At 38.3% G+C, this 18,305-nt stretch overlaps 1 protein-coding gene across 1 annotated transcript in view; it reads right to left on the reverse strand.

Moving 5' to 3' along the window:
• Window positions 1–18,305, reverse strand: part of LOC145692250 (uncharacterized) — a 55,123-nt gene that overhangs the window by 24,829 nt on the left and 11,989 nt on the right. The gene's annotated exons all lie outside the window — the stretch shown is intronic.

Raw genomic sequence — 18,305 nt, forward strand, 5'->3', positions numbered from 1 at the left:
GATTTGACTTACAAGGGAGTCCCTGTTTCTCTGACCTTAAAAAGTTGTCACTGCATGTAACAAAAATAGTTTTTGCCATATTGTGAATTTTCATGTTTTACTTCCGAACTCCTCACATTCTATACTTTAAGGATTAAAGTCTAAAATTAAAAAATTAAATTCTGCTTTAGCAAATCACAAATCATCACTAGAGATTCGTAAGAAATCTAAATACACGGTCTGATAATAGTACACATTATTCTTATAAACCTCAAGGAGGAAAACACTTAGAACTCCTCAGAGTCTTCAACATCGATAGGCACTTCTTTGTTGAACACTTTAAAAAGAAACACAAGCTTGGACGCTTTTTGAATGCCCAATCTATTTCTAATTTTAGAATGTACTAGGCCAAACGAAGAAAAAATTCTCTCCACACTTGCAGAAGAAGGTCGGGCTGTGAACAGCTGTTCAATTATTGGAAACACTTTGACATTAAATTTATCCAAGTCATTTCTCTGACTCTTCCACCAGTCATACGCTGTCACCTCGTCAGTCACTTGTGGTTGGAAAAGTGTTTTTTGGAATGGTGATGATTTTGCTTGAAACTTTATTATTAATGGTAGTAATTGTGAGTCGGGGTATCTTTCATTAGCGAAATTCAGAGCACATTGCTTTTCTTCTGTGGTAAGGTCCAGGTCGGGAGTTTTTTCTTTAGGATCTAGCAGGTACGCCAGAAGATGAGCTGGAGTAATGGCCATGTCGTACCTCTCTTTCACTTTCTTCTTAGAAACATCTTCCGTGATTAAGTTCAGTAGCTCCTTCCATGCTCTGACTGACTTTGAGAGAGTACAATCATTTTTCTGCACCTTGTTTAGTGCATCTGAAATTGGTGTTAGAAGCTCCACAAGATCTTCAACATTCCTTTTCAGAAAAAGATTCGAAACCTTTTGTTGAACATTTTTGTCGATAGCATCGCGATTTTCTTCACATATTTTTATTAGAGTCGGCCAAGCTTTGATGTAAGACTGAAAGCAGTCTACTAGTGTGTTCCATCGAACTTCACTTGGTACGACGAGTTTTGCACACCCAGATTGACGGAAACATGCATTGGCATAGTGGTTGTTTCTGAAATATTTGATAATACTAAGTACGTGTTTTTTTATGTCAGACACTAGCAGGTCATTACTTAGGAGGTTCAGGATATGGGCAGAACATCCATATGTGATGACATCCAAACTTCCGTCGTTTTGTATAATTTTTCTCATTTTTGTTACATTTGCAGCATTATCAGTAACAACTGATCTTACTTTGACTGAAAATTCCTTTTCACATTTTCGAATACTGTCCTTTGTAACATCGGCGAGATACTCCGCGGTGTGGGGTTTACCAGAAGTATCAATTGTGTCTGCCAGGTAAACATCCCCATTTGCTGTAGTTATTGTTACGCAAATAATAGGTTCATTATGAACGTTTGACCAACCATCAAAACCGACGCACACTGTTTCACCTTTAAGAATGTGAGTAATTTTGTCCTTTTCCTCTTCATGAATGAAATCTAAGAGAGGTCCACCGATTTCTTTCCTGTTTGGCGGGCAGTATCCAGGACGTAGGTCATTCATCAGTTTGATAAATTGAGGGTGTTCTACACTTCTAAAAGCAGAGTTTGTGGCAAATATGTAGCGAGCAACTTGATGGTCCAGTTTCTGTTTTTGAATTGAAGTGGTCTTAGTAATGTAAGAATCCAACGAGCTGGGACGCTTTCTCTGAAGTTGTGAAGTTGTAGAAGTACGCACATCGCTAATGTATTTCGAAGTGGAAGGAATACTAGATTCTGCTTGAAAAGACGATTGTGCCGATGTTCCACTTAGTGCTGAAGTTGATGAAATGCTTGTTGTACTATCTGAAAAAAAAAAAAAAAAAAAAAAAAAAATGCACAGTAATTTTGATGCAAGAAGTCTGAAAAAAGGTTCAAGAATTGATTTAGTAGGAAAAAGTCTATCAAGAATTTATTTAGTAGGAGAAAGTCTTTCATCATGAATTTATTTAGTAGGAAAAAGTCTTTCAGAGTTGCCTTTCGAATTGAACTAGAGCGAAAGCAGTACCACTTTATAATAAAGAAACTTGCTTTAATCGCTAGGGGTTCGCTCCAAGGACTTGCGGTCTGGTGGAGACTTCGCCCACAGACTCCGTAACTTATTTCCTTCTCTATAATCTGAGAACATTATTTCTTGTGCGTTATATTTTGAAATTTGCAAATTGATTCGAGGGATATTCTTACTAGGCCTTATGAACATTTTTTTTAATTGTATGTTTGTAACTATCAAACTTTCATTCTCATTCATTATCACAAGAGATACACGTTTTCTCCACCTATCCATACCGCCTTAGGGCCACTTTTTTCAACGGTATTAAATACCATACTTGAGACAATTCATCCATTTTTGCCTCGGATGCGTATTTCCCGTGCGAAACCCCATCGTCATGCAAATCCTTTCGTGGTGTCTTTGAACCAGTGACACAATGTACTTTGCTAAAAATCTTTGTTTCTATTGAAGTGATAACGTCTTCGCGAAATCTGGTGGACAATTTCATCGAGAACGAAATATGCTTTACGAATCTTACATCAGCAATGTGTTCTGCCATTAATAGCAGGTAGCAGGCCATTCTAGTGAGCTAAGAAGTTTTCAAATCTTACATTGGAGGAAAAAATTAATACCAAATATGTAAGAAACAACTTCATGTCTTCTGCTTACAAAAAAAAAAAAAAAAAAAAAAAAAAAAAAAAAAAAAAAAAAAAAAAAAGTGGGGGATATTTCCAGGCAAAACTGTGCGATTCAAAAGGATATTTAATTGAGCGGTGAGAGAATAAACTAATTTGATTTTAGTGTTTCCTTTTTTGAACGAAGGAAATAAGCCTGAAAAACTTTGCTGGCACACAAACAATTGAGAAATGATGCCGATTTTGTATCTCATTAACAGGCCCATGGACTTAAATCACCACTTGATTTTAATTTTTTAAATTGTGGGGAAACAATAAAATATTACAATTTTTGGAAATCGGGCTGCATAGGGTCATGTAACTCTTTGGTATGAACTAAGGAATGTTTTAAATAACTTATTTCTAACTGAAATATTTGATAGCCCAGAGCAATGATGATTTCAGAGTATACCCCCTTCCCCCGGGGGGGAAGGATTTCAATGCACAAAAGTAAAAAAAAAAAAAAAAAAAAATGTGAAAAATAGATATTGTAACGAAATTTCTTCCGAGATCTCAAGCACCCGGAGAAGGAATTTCGTAGCTCCGGAAACGGTGAATCTTCTCCGGACCACTCCCTGAAATCATCATTGGTCCAGACTATGACGCCATTTTTTGTGGGTCATCAGGTATCTCAGCTAGAAATAAGTTATTTAAAACATTTCTAGCTCAACCCCATGACCTCTCCACTTTCCACAAATATATTTTATTTAGTTTCTCCGTATTTAAAAAAATAATAATAATAAAAGTGGGGATTTTAGTCCATAAGCCTCTTAAGCACTATGCTTCTTTTCATAAAATCGAAACATGGAAATGTTTGTTTTTCGATAGGTATTCATTTTGTCCGGACCTAATTTTCAATCTACTCATTTTTAAATTTCAAGCTACGTCACTGACACCCATGGGACGTTAAACCTAGGCTTTCATTCATAAGACTTCTTAGCGTTCTAGTTCTCATTCAGAGCCGATGGGTATAAGCCGGGCTTATCAAATCTCCAGGTCAGTCATTCCGACAGATTTTCAAGGTTTCCCCTCAGTTTTACCAAGCGACTGCCGTGGTGGTTCCTTACACTTGTATTTCTTTCACATTGAGAATGATCCCAATGTAAAGTCCTTGCAGCCTATTATTTGATATATATTATTAAATAGATAAATTAATTAACCTTTTAATTACAGAGCCTTTTTTAAAAAATAAAGCCTGGGATACGGCGCCAATTTTGAACAAAATGTAGGGTTATTTTCAAATGGCTGTGGATCAGGCCCTAATAGTCGTAACCTCACGAAAGTTGAATAATTTTACAGAAAATACATGAAAGTTTCATAATTAGTATAGTTTACCCCCGACCACTCTAATCTAGGATTACGGGGTGGGGGAAAACATAAGTTTTACAACTTTTCTAACAAAAATGTTGAATTCCGTCCCCCCTCTGCCGCTCTAGAAATTGACGATGCGTATAAAATGTACACCAAAATGTTCTTTGATATATTCTCAATAACATATAACAGCAGTGTTAACATAACATACATACAGCATAATTAGGAAATTCTTCAAAATTATATTGTAACTACGCCACTGATTAGGACAAAAATGATAAAATGCAGGGTTATTTTCAAATGATCGTAGCTCAGGCTCTAATAGCAGTAGACTCACAAAAGTTGAAGCAATTTACGGAGAATGCATGAAAGTTTCATAATTAATATGGTTTTCGCCCAACCACTGTAATCAAGGATTAGGGGGTGGGAGAATTATCATCAAAGTCATCAAAATTAAATTCGTCAGTGTCTGAGGAAGGAAATTCAATTTGTTCTTCATCCCACTCCGAATCTGTGTCCATTGCTTCCAACTCGTCTCGAATGTCTTCTGAACCGAGAACATTTCTACTAATACACGAAACACCAAAGTCTCAGAAGTAAAACCAACGGTAACAAATTTTCAAATTTTAGGGTCCGTAAAGGTAGATTCTACTGTATGTTAAATTAAAATTCGTATGCAGGAAAGAACGCGCTCACAACACTCAGTTCAGACTAACAACACACCGACAACACACATATGAAAAGAGAAACAACGATATCTACGTCTTACAAGGGCTGTAGGAGCCCAGAAACTCAAACAAACTCTTATCACTGTATGTTGTTACCACGTGCAGAAATAAATCTTTCTTCTCAGCCAGGTCAAGACCTCTCCTCCCACACCCTCTATTCCCAATTACGTCCCTGGCACCAAGATTGGAAGGGAAACGTCTCCTGACTGATTATTTATATTTTCTTTCACAACAACACCTCTGAGAACAAAACTGCGCACTTTAAAAATTTAAATGCGTTTTAAAGAGCCTGTATGACAAATACAAACAGTCATGTTCTTTCACTTTAAAAAACAATAACAACATAATTTCTGTATTCAGCAGTTGCCTAGTGTGTCCCCTGAATAAAACACATGCAAGTGCATATATTTGATACGCAGAAAGTTAAAAAGCAATTAGGTTTAGTGGGCAAACTGCAAGGTATCTATAAATAGTTACTTCGTGTCCCAAGCCTTATTTTTAGGTAACTAAATATAGTTACTTCGTGTCCTAAAGGTTAAACATTAAATAACTAGAATTATCTTACCTGATTCCTCTTCAGATTCCCTTTCATGGCTGTCACTGGAGCATTTCTGCAAATGTTTCTTTATCCTTGCAACTTGCCCTTCTAATTCAAGTCCGCATTTTTTGCACCTTGCTCGTTTTCCTTTTCTGCTATCTTTTTTCATTACATCGAAAAAAGACCCCACTGTATCGGGCTTTCGCCCTATTCCGAAAGTAGCCATCGAAAGAAATAAAATGTTCAACTTCCTGGTGCAACAGGATAAATAACGCTATTAAAACCAAGTTTTACGAGAAAAGTTCTTAGGTCGGTGTACTCACTACTAGAGTAATCATTATCTTATTTCCTACTACGTAACAGCAGAATGTAAGTTCCACCCACGTCACTCCAGCACCAATAGTGTATTCGCTTATTCGGAAATCGGAACTGTTTCATTATAAAGTGGGGTGGTCCGGTCAGTAAATTTAGTAAATCGGGAAACCCCCGCCTTAACCATCGAGAAAATCCTGTTATTACTTCAAATGCAAAGCAATAACGGGAAAATCCCGTTATTACTTTGCATGTAAAATTTTACGGCCAACGTATCATAATCAGTACGCTAAGACTGAGGTATTAAATTACAAATTTAGTATGTACATATCATTCAATAAAATTAAAACTGAAAGTCCATTCCAAGCTAACGTTGGTAGCTACGTAGGCAGTCGATAAATTTTGTCAATTTCTATCAATATATTTAAGCACCCTTGGCTTCTTTATAAAACAGGCATTCACGCCTACAATTTGATTTCGTTTCGTGTGTTTAGGTTTAACATCCTTATGTAATACCGCGGTTATCAAGGAGAAGGCTTCCGCTTAAAGTGACATCGGAACCGCTACTTGGTTTACACTTGAAAAAAGGTTTGACCGAGAATAGAACATGGGACGCCTTGATTAAAAGGAGATAAAACTTGTGCAGATGGTTTGATATGTGGGAACGTCACCATGAAGTTCACACGATTTTACATGAGTTTACACGATTTTACACGAGTTAAGCATTTATCTTTTTTTTTTTTTTTTGGTTTAAACCAGTTGTTTTTTTTTAAAAAAAAACAGCTGGTTTAAACCATGGTTTAAACCAGCCAACACTGTTATACAGTATATAGCTTCCCCTCCTCCTCCTCCGTGCTGTGGCCCACGGCATCAGAATTGTCACTGTTAATATGAGCTACTCCTAAAACTATGGATTCAACACTAATATTAGTAATTTTCGATCATTTTTAAATGCTTATCCCCTCCCCCTCCCCGACTATCAGGGCTGAACTTGGATTGAAACATCAGAAGTGTCACTGTTTCTCTCATCGACCTCGAAAACTATGGATTCAACACTAATATTGGTCATTTTTGATCATTTTTAAATTTCTCTCCCCCTCCCCCCTCCTCCTCCTCCTCTACGTTCCATCGTCAAAGTGAATAGCCTAAAGTAATCCCTGCCTCTAAGCTCATGTATGTTGAAAATTTGATTGAGATCGGTCGGGTGGTTCAAGAGTGATAAAGTCACAAATGCAGACATTTTAATTTCTTTTCTTTTTCTTTCTTTTTACATATATCTCCCCCTCCCCTAGGTTGGCTCGTGAAAGTGAAACGATAAAAACATCCAAGGCCCGACCCTCATATATGTTGAAAATTTGATCGAGATTGGTTGGGTGGTTCAAAAGTTATTAGGTTTTATTAGTTTTTATTTATACGTCCCCATCCCTCCCCCCCCCCCTAGGATCCACCGTTAAAGTGAAATTACAAAAATGTTTCCAGATCCGAACCTCATGTATCTTGAAAATTTGATTGAGATCGGTTGGATAGTTCAAGAGTTATTACGTTACAAAAATAGTCACTTTGTCCTATATAAATTGATTTATATATAATATAGACCAATTCCATTTCAAATCGTCCAGGCAAACCACAATTGGTCCCCATCATAGTCTCAGATTTCATTTATTTTTTTAATATGGGATCTACATGCAATATTATTAGACCCATATTTTTTCTTTTAGCTGGAAAAAATTTTTCCTTCGATATACAGCCTTCCAAAATGGCCGCCCTCCTCTCAGATTGCTCGAAAAACTGAAAAACATGTCAAATTAAAAGTTTTGTTGTAGAGAAACGAGTGTACTTAGTAACGTAACCGCAATAGCAGGAAGAGTATAAAGTTGTATGTTTCGTTGGAGGGCCAAAATTCATCTATTGGTCCAATAGGAATCGCGCAATTCACTCGCAATGTTGCCAACTTTGATGAAATTTTTGCTAACTTTAAACCTTTTTTTTTTTCTGTCCTCACGAGCAATATCAACCATCTGCTTCTAGCTTCGAAATCTACTCCATAAGGTCTCTTGAAAATGTAAAGGACTTACGTTTCTGATTATTACATCCCACGTTATAGCATGATGAAAAGCTGAAAATTGCATTAAGACGCCATGTTTGGACGCCATTTTCTCAAAAACCCCACCTTTTAAAAATCTGAAATTTTTACATGTATTGGAGAAGTACCTAAGTATTTAAAATCCGTTAACCGTTCATGCGGCTGCAGCCCCTAACATTCGCAATTAATTATTGAAATTTCGATTTTTGTACTTGCAATGTAAATATTTCCTATGGGCATTTAGGTCCTATACAGAAGGCGATTTGAAAGGGAGTGTGAAAATTTTGAGAGTAGAATCCTGACATCAAATCCAGTAGAAAAGTTCCTATAAACATGAGTCGAATTCCGCTTCGTTTTCGAGTTACAGGGTTTCCAACTCGGGATCCAAAATCGGTTCGGGACAATAGAAAATGAAATATATATTTCGCGTTAAATCAGAAACTGTGTGTTAAAGCTTTGATAAAGTTCAGAAAGTTGATTTGTATCAATATGATGATTTTTACGTGCGTTGCAATTCAGTTGGCAGTGTTGCCAACTTGCTAGAACTTTTATTTGTTTCCAAAAGACACTACGTGGATTTTATTTGATTTTTGGTATTCATTACTGATTGCCAGCATCACATGAAGGATAATTTTCCCCACATTACCACAGTTTTCGAAAACTTACATGTATTTCATTAAAAGGTTTATCTCATGCGTTATTGACAGTTTGCAACATTACGTGTGAATTTCACTTGATGTATGCCATCATTAGTAAAACCAAAATGTCGAATAAAAACTACGTCTGTGTAAGTTGTAATAATAATAATAAATAATAATAATAATAATAATAATAATAATAATAATAATAATAATAATAATAATAATAATAATAATAATAAAGATGAAGAAGAAAAATATTTTTTATTATCGCAAAACCTCTCGTAACTTCACGCATCAAGTTCGAACTTAATCAAGAAGTTCTGCTGCAACCACGAAACAGTTTATTACGAGATTCGGTGTCGTGAACATCGTCCTAGTGTTCTCTGGAATCATGAAAATTGTTTTCACTGGTAACATGACATTGTAGTGCACTAGTTACAGTGATTGTGTGAATAACAATGGGGAAGTCCTAGACAGAGAAAAATCCGTTCTCCGTACAGCGGTATATTGTACAAATATACGGTATCCTCTTGGTTACTATAGAAATCAGTACGGAGTATACGTTATCCGTATGCTACATAGGCACTGCACTTAGATGTTACATCATGCTGTTGCAGGTTGTCTGACATCTAACAGTTTTCCGTATATCACATGTATATACTTATGTTACCTTCGCCAGCTATATGTTATATACGTCCATTTGTATCTGAGATCCTGACCGCCTACATTGTTTTATACAGAAAGTACGTATAGATGGAACACTTATACAGAAAGTATTATAAAACATGCATTTTCAGTTATACGTCTGCTGTACGTTGTCCAAAAAATACAGGAATTACGCATGTAACCTATCTTTTTAAGTTACCACCTACAATTTTTTTCTCAGTGTATTACAGTAAGGACCGTATTAAATGTGTTGATGATTCTAAAAGGCATAAGATAATTGTGTACAGAAAGAATTCTTGACAAACATTTTATCTTGCGGTAAAATATATGTATTGCGTATAGCGCGTCTGCCAAAACGTAGTATTAGGAGAGGATGATTATTCGTGTAAAGGGTGCTTTGAATATTTACCGTGAACAACGTGAATGTGTGTGATATATTGGTGATCACGAAAGAAGATGTAAATATGAAATTATGCACCAGCAAGATAAAGAATTTGTTCCTCTGAATGTAGATTTGGAAACCATTAACCAGATAGTTAACATGCTAAACATGAATGTGTCCCCATTAAAACGGCCGTTATCGGTGAAACCTAGACTACGGTGAAGGATTCACATCTCAAAATTTTTCATACTGCCTTTCAAATCGCCTTGTGTACAAGACACAAATAATCATCCTCCCCTAATAGTACGTTTGGGCTGACACGCTGTACGCAATCCATATATTTTACCGCAAGATAAATTTTTTGTCTAGAATTCTTTCTGTGCACAATCACCTTACGGCCTTTAGCATAATCAACACATTTAATACGATCCTTACTGTAATAGGACTTCCCCATTGTTATTCACACAAACACTTAACTAGTGCACTACAATATCATGCTTCCAGTGTAAACAGTTTTTCATGGTTTCAGAGAACACTAGGACGATGTTCACGACACCGAATCACACAAACTATCAATAACGCACGAGATAAAACCTTTTAATGAAATACATGTAAGTTTTCGAAAACTGTGGTGATGTGAGGGAAAATTGTGCTTCGTGTGATGCTGGCAATCATTAATGAATACCAAATATCAAATAAAATCCACGTAGTATCATTTGGAAACAAATAGTTCTAGCAAGTTGGCAACACTGCCAACTGAATTGCAACGCACGTAAAAATTATCATATTGATACAAATCAACTTTCTGAACTTTATCAAAGCTTTAACACACAGTTTCTGATTTAACGCGAAATATATATTTCATTTTCTACTGTCCCGAACCGATTTTGGATCCCGAGTTGGAAACCCTGTAACTCGAAAACGAAGCGAAATTCGACTCATGTTTATAGGAACTTTTCTACTGGATTTGATGTTAGGATTCTACTCTCAAAATTTTCACACTCCCTTTCAAATCGCTTTGTGTATAGGACCTAAATGTCCATAGGAAATATTTACATTGCAAGTACAAAAATCGAAATTTCAATAATTAATTGCGAATGTTAGGGGCTGCAGCCGCATGAACGGTTAACGGATTTTAAATACTTAGGTACTTCTCCAATACATGTAAAAATTTCAGATTTTTAAAAGGTGGGGTTTTTGAGAAAATGGCGTCCAAACATGGCGTCTTAATGCAATTTTCAGCTTTTCATCATGCTATAACGTGGGATGTAATAATCAGAAACGTAAGTCCTTTACATTTTCAAGAGACCTTATGGAGTAGATTTCGATGCTAGAAGCAGATGGTTGATATTGCTCGTGAGGACAGAAAAAAAAAAGGTTTGAAGTTAGCAAAAATTTTATCAAAGTTGGCAACATTGCGAGTGAATTGCGCGATTCCTATTGGACCAATCCACACACAATTGAAGAACTCAAGATCAGGATCCAGGATGTCACCAATAGCATTACAACACAAGAACTGACAAGGGTATACATGAATCTCCTCAATCGTGCTCACATGTGTGTTGAAGTGGGCGGAGGACACTTTCAGCACCTGCTGTGAAGGTGAGTAGTCATATTCAATACATTACATTTCATTATATGTGTTCACTTTACGGGCCGGTTTTAAGTGCCGCACCCTGTATATATATATATATATATATATATATATATATATATATATATATATATATATATATATATATATATATATCCCCTTCTTCTCCCCTACGTTTCTCCGTCATAAAAACGATCATAAACGGTTTAAATCATAAAAGCGATCCCAGGCCTGAATCTCATCTATGTTGAAAATTTGATCAAGATCGGTCGAGTGGTTCAGGAGTTATTAAGTTTTATTTATTTTTATATACCCCCTCCCCCTATCCTCAGTTCTACCATCAAAGTGAATAGCCTAAAACCAGCCCAGCCTCGAACCTCATCCATGTTACAAATTTGATCGAGATCGGTGGGGCGTTCAGGAGATTTAGAGTCACAAACAGTGATTTTCATATTATATATATATATATATATGTATGGTGTTCCAAAACAACACCAACAACGTTTGGGAGATGATTCCTGATACCAAAATAAGACAAAACGTATAAACTATCCTGGGTGCACAAATACTTCCATTCGGAATTATAGGCTCCCAAAAACATGAAAAAGTGAACTTTAAAAGTCCATAGCTCCAAAACTATGGAACCTACCGTAGTTGGTTCAAGTCTTCACTTAGGAACTAGTATGCGCCCTATCCAAATATCCATGTTTCACAACCCTGTGGTACTTCCGCAACAATTTTTATAGAGGTAGTTGGAGAGTACTTCAAATTATATGCCCATAGCAACCCCCCCCCCTCTTTAAAAACTGTTGTAAAAGTACCACTGGTTTGTGAAACATGGATATTTAGATAGGGCATATACTAGTTTCTAAGTGAAGTCTTGAACCGACTACGGTAGGTCCCATAGTTTTGGAGCTACGGACTTTTAAAGTTCATTTCTTCATGTTTTAGGGAGCTTATAACCCCGAAAGGAAGCATTCGTACACCCAGGATGGTCTATACTTTTTGTCCTATCTTGGTGTCAGGAATCACCTTCCAATAATGATATATATATATATCAGTGTTGGGCAAATTTCAATTGAATTAACAATTAACAATTAATCTGTAAATTTAATTGTTAATTGCAATTAACAATTGAAATAAGTAATGGTTAATTGTTAATTGCAGTTGGCCATTAAAAAAGGAGAATCAATTGCAATTGATCAATTGATTGAAAGTAATTGCAGTGGAAAGTAATTGCAATTGAATTCTGTAATTCAATTGCAATTGAAATTAATTGGCAATTGATTCAATTGCAATTGATTTCTACAGCAATTACTTTCAATTGATTTTTACTGATTAATTTTCAACACTGTAGTTCAGAGAGGGCGTGGGGCAATGAAAACTTTAGCCACGACCAATTGACTCACCACCCGTCGTGACCCACGACCCACCGTGACCCACTCTGACCCACCACCCACCATAAACCACTCTTACCCTCTGTGACCCACAGACCCACCAAAACCCATTGTCATCAACTCTGACCCATGATTCACGCCCTCTTCTCTACTGTCTAAAGAGTTTAAACTTGTAATAAAACAAGCCTATAAAATTATCACTCATCGGAGTTTGAATTTTTACGATCAATAGCTCAAGCACCGCACTAATACAATAACGGCGGATCTGACCTTTCTAATATAAATAAAATAGAGTTTGTTCGTGTGTCTATCTGTCTATCTTTGTGCGACCTGTGGACGAGACGAGTGGACCGAAACTTTTCAAAATTTGATCACGGGTAGCTTGGTCCAGGCCCCAGACCAAGACGAAGAGTTTTTTTTTTTTTTAATTCCTTACTAGGGGGTCTCCAGGGGACGTTTACCGGGACCGGCCTGGGGACCAGACAAGTCGACCGAGAGTTACCAAATTTTGGTCAAAGATACCTTGGTCCAGGTCCCACACCAAGGCAAAGCTTTTTCGAAAAAATTCGAACCAGGGGGTCTCAGGCGGGCGTTTACCGGGACATGTAAAAGTAGTAGAAAATGACCGATATCAGTGTCGATTTCATAGTTTTCGCGGTCGCTGAGATCAATGGTGAAACTCCGATCGCATTAACTTCCAAATTCACCGTATTCGGCTACGGGCCGTGGGTCAACGGGGGAATGGGGAATGCCGAAACGTACAAGTAATCCAAAATGGCCGATATTAGTGTCAAATCCATAGTTTTCGCGGTTGCTGATATCAATGGCGACACTACCATTAGCGATGACTTTCAAATTCATCCACCGTTGTATGCGGGCCTTGGGTCACCAGAGGGGGGAATTCCGAGACATGGAGCTCATTGGTGGGGGGAATTCCGAGCTCATTGGTGAAACTCAAGACCGCGTTTACTTTCACATTTAGCCCCCATCAGATAAGAAACGGGGTCATTATAACGGGGATCACGAGACATGTAAAAATAATCCACAATGACCAATGTCAAATCCGTAGTTTTCGTGGAGGTTGAGATCAATGGTGATAGTTTCATTAGCGATGATTTTCAAATTTAGCCACCATTGTATGCGGGCCGGGAGTCACTGGGGAATTGCGAGACATGTAAAAATAATGGAAAGTTACCGATATTAGTGTCAAATCCATAGTTTTCGCTGTCGCTGAGATGAATGGTGATACTTCCAAAGGCGTTGACTTCCAAATACAACCCCCATCGGCTGCGGGCCAGAGGCATTGTTTTTTTTTTTTTTTTTTTTTTCAAAATTGGAACCAGAGGATTATAGGAACTTTTACCGGCATATGTAAAAAGTAGTAGAAAATGGCAGATGTTAGTGTCACATTCATAGTTTTCGCGGTATTAGTTGGGGGTTGGTGGGGGCCAGAGGAGATTTTTTCACAATACGAACCAAGGGGGTCTGAGGGGGCGTTCACCGGGACATGTAAAAGTACTAGAATTTGTGTCGAATCTATATTTATCGGGGTTGCTCAGACCTATAGTGAAACCCCCGATAGTGTTTACGTTCAAATTCAGCCCCCATCGGCCTTCCCAATGAAAACACATATACGTTGTTGGATATATATTCACACAAAATATATCCAATGTTAGAAATGTTTCTTAATTGTTCTCCCGTTGTTCAGTTTGTTTACATTGATATTTTATCTGATCCGTTCGAAGAACGGGCATAACAGCTAGTACGAAATGGTAAAGTGTTTGTTATGGACCAAATTACAATGAATTCAATTATATAGATAATTATTATAATTATAACTAATAATTATTTCGTTGTTGAATTATAGAGCTCCTCCGTGGCTAAGCGGTTAGCGTACGCGCCTTTGGCGTGGAAGACCCGGGTTCGGTTCCCGGCGGGAGCTCATGTGGTTCGGATTCCACGTTAATCAGTAGGTCCATGTCTCATATAGCCTCGCTGCTGACCGGGACATTAAACCCCAAAATCAAAATCAAATCAACTTGTTGAATTATACATACTTTTCAGTGGAAAAATGAATAAAATTTAAAAGTCCCAAATCAACGTAAAGTAGACCAACGTAAAGGAAAAATGTATAAAATTTTCCATATAATTAAGCTTACAAACTTAAAATTTCCATGTAATTAAGCTAAATTTCCATTTTTGTGTCGTTTTGTGCGCCTATTTCCTCGTTTTCTGCGTCACCGGAAATGGGTCAATGTTATCCTACAAATATGGCGAAACAAGTTAATGCTGTTCCGTCAGGAACGATTTCGAGGTCGTTCCCTTCACATCGTCTTCTGCGTGTTTTCTACCGTTTTGTAAGCCTATTTCCACGTTTTGTGATTCAATGGTAGTGGGTCAAAATGGGCATTCAATGTGGGAAGAAAACTGATCCACTCTCCCACCAGTATCGAATTTCAAGGTCGCTTTTTTCGCATTGTTTAGTGCATATTTATACCGTTTCTGCGCATACTTTCACGTTTTGTAGGCCAACGAAAGTGGGTCAAAGGCCACCTACAAATATGGCAGAGAAAGACATATTCATTCCACTTTCAAGGTCCATTTTGACCCTCTCCCACTGATGCACAAAGCGACACAAATCATGTATAAAAAATGTGAAGGAAACGACCTCATTTGATGGTGACGGAACAGCATTAAGTTATTCCGCTATACTTGTAGGCCATTTTGACCCATTTTTGTTGTCGCACTAAAGTGGAAATAGAAGCACTAAAGTGGAAATAGGAGCACAAAACGGTACAAAGCAGGCACTGTACGATGCGAAAGAAATGACCCCCCAAATTCGATAGTGGCGGAACAATGGCTCTATTTGCTCACACATTGATGGACCATTTTGAAGCATTTCTGGTGATGCTCAAAACGTGGAAGTAGACGAACAGAACGGTACAAAATACACACTAAATGATGCGAAAGAACCAACCCCGAATAGTGGTGGCGGAATAGTGAGCCATTTAACTCCCACTTTAAAGGCCCGTTTAACTCACTTCCGGTGACGCACAAGACGAGGAAGTAGGCACAGAAAACTTTTAAAAAAATAATCACTAAAGATGCGAAAGAAACGACCTAGAAATTCGACAGTGTCGGAACAATGGGTCATTTTGGTCACACTTTGGAGGTCCATTTTCACACACTTCTGGTGACGCGCAAAACGTGAAAATAAGGGCACGAAACATTCACTAGTCGACGCGAAAGGAAGGACCACGAAATTCGGTAGGTATAGTGGCGGAGCAGTGGGTCATTTTCGTCCCACCTTCGAGGCCCATTTTGACCGTCTTCCAGTGACGCACAAAACGTCGAAATACGCGCACAAAAGGGTATGCAATGTGAAATTAACGACCTCGAAATTCGATAGTAGCGGAACTCTTGGTCATTTTCGTCCCATCTTGGAAGCCCATTTTGACCCACTTTAGGTGACGCATAAAACTTGGAAATAAGGGCACGAAACGGCACGAAAATCCACTAGTCGATGCAAAAGGAAGGATATCGAAATTCAGTAGTGGCGGAACTCTTGGTCATTTTCATCCCACTTTCGAGGCCCATTTTGACCGTCTTCCAGTGACGCACAAAACGTCGAAATAGGCGCACAAAAGGGTACGCGATGTGAAATTAACGACCTCGAAATTCGATAGTGGCGGAACAGTGAGCCATTTTCGTCCTATCTTGGAAGCCCATTTTGACCCACTTCTGGTGACGCACGAAACGTGGAAATGGGGGCACGAAACAACACGAAAATTCAGTAGTCGATACGAAAGGAAGGACCTCGAAATTCGGTAGTGGCGGAGCAGTGGGTCATTTTCGTCCCACCTTCGAGGCCCATTTTGACCATCTTCCAGTGACGCACGAAACGTCGAAATAGACGTACAAAAGGGTACGCGATGTGAAATTAACGACCTCGAGATTTAATAGTGGCGGAACTCTTGATCGTTTTCGTCCCACTTTGGGTACTCATTTTAACCCACATCCCACGACGTACAAAACGGAAGTAGACGCACAAAACGGCACAAAACGATGTGAAGGAAACGATCTCGAAATTCATTGGTGGCGGAAGAGCAATAATGTGTTCCGCCATATTTGTAGGCCCATTTTGACCCACTTCTGGTGATGCACAAAATGTGGGAATAGGCGCATAAAGCGACACAAAACACGCACAAAAGATGCAAAACAAAGTACCTTGAAATTCGTTGGTGGCGGAACAAGTTAATGACGCCGTGAGCACCAATATAATTATATACTGTAGTTCTTACCAGTTGGCGCGGTGGGTCAGTGGTAGAGCGTTCACCTCCGGTGCTTGAGGTCCCTGGTTCGATCCCAGCTCGCGCAGTTTGTACTTTCTGGTGGACAAACACCGTGCTCGTGGATTTTCTCGGGGTTCTCCCGTTTCCTCCCACTTTCTTCATTTCATTCATTTCCTATCATCACCGTCTCCTTTAGCCTAACCGGCATAATCGTGGGACGTAAAACTAAAGATTTCATATCATTTTTTGTAATTCTTACCATCAAGGCTGAGAACTGCACGGTCCAATTTTTTAGCCAAAGTAGAAGCCCAACCGGAATAGTGATGTCAACCGACTCGGATCGGTTCAACTGAGCGTACAGCTTGAACTGGCTTGGTTGGGATTACCCATCGACTGGGCTCAATTGAGCCAATGGCTTGAACCGGCTCCGTTGAAACGAGTCCATAGGCTGGGTTCGAGTCAGCTTAACTGAGCCGATGGCTCGAACCGGCTCGGTTGGGGTAAGCAATCAGCTCGGTTCGGCTCGGCTCGTGTGAACCATCGGCTCGAGCTGGCTCGGTTGGATGAGCTGTTGGCTCGGCTCACTTCTCGGTTCGGCTCGATAAGTGAATAAGCTGTGAGCGAGCCGCTTGAGCTGTTGACAACCCTAAACCCGGGTCGAGCAGTTTTGAACATGTTTGGCTGGAGTCCCATAACTTTTAATAATTTTTGGCTCGAGCCCGAATACTTGCTCCTCCTGAACTCAAACCACGAACTTCGTGACCGATGTCCTTGCTTCCTGAAGATTTCTTGACGACCGAGATCGACAGTCAACTAATTTTTAGTATTCCGATACAAACCACCTATATTCCATGTTTATACAGGTACACGGTGTTATAATGATAATTAATTATAGTAGTAGTAGTAGTATCATTGATAATTATATTGTCTATGTAAGATACTTGAAGATAGTAGTACTTGGAACTACACAAAGAATTTAGCTCGAATTGGCTCGACTCGACTGGAAACTCGATCCGAATTCGAGTCGAGTTGGGGGAAATTTTTCGAGCCGAGATCTCAAGTCGAGCTCAAAGATGTCTGCTTCGAGTCGAGTCGAGTTTTAAAGAAAACTCGCTCGAACTCGTTGGTGCCCATTCCTATTGTATGCATGACGGGCATATAGAGTTCTTTCGAGGGGGATAGAACCATAAACATAATATATTTTAAAAAATACTTAGTTTCCCGGCTTTCTTCCCATGGGGGGGAAAGGGATGGTAGGTATCCAGCATTTCTTATAAGTACCTTATTTGAAATATGTAAAACAGTAACAAGTGGACAACACAATACACACACATCTTCTTATCTTCAGTTTTAATTGCTGATTTCAATTGCAATTAACAATTACAATTAACAATTACAAGTTTCAATTGTCAATTGCAATTAACAATTAAATGTTTCAATTGCACCCTTTGCAATTGACAATTAACAATTAAAAGTTTCAATTGCCTGGTGACCAATTAACAATTAACAATTGACGAAAATTTAATTGCAAATTTTATGATTGAATTCAATTGCAATTGAAATTAATTGTCAATTACAAATTGAAATCAATTGCAATTGATTTTCAGAGCAATTACTTTCAATT

The sequence above is a fragment of the Thermobia domestica genome, chromosome 8, assembly GCF_964235325.1.
Source record: "Thermobia domestica chromosome 8, izTheDome1.hap1.1, whole genome shotgun sequence".
Taxonomy (NCBI): domain Eukaryota; kingdom Metazoa; phylum Arthropoda; class Insecta; order Zygentoma; family Lepismatidae; genus Thermobia; species Thermobia domestica.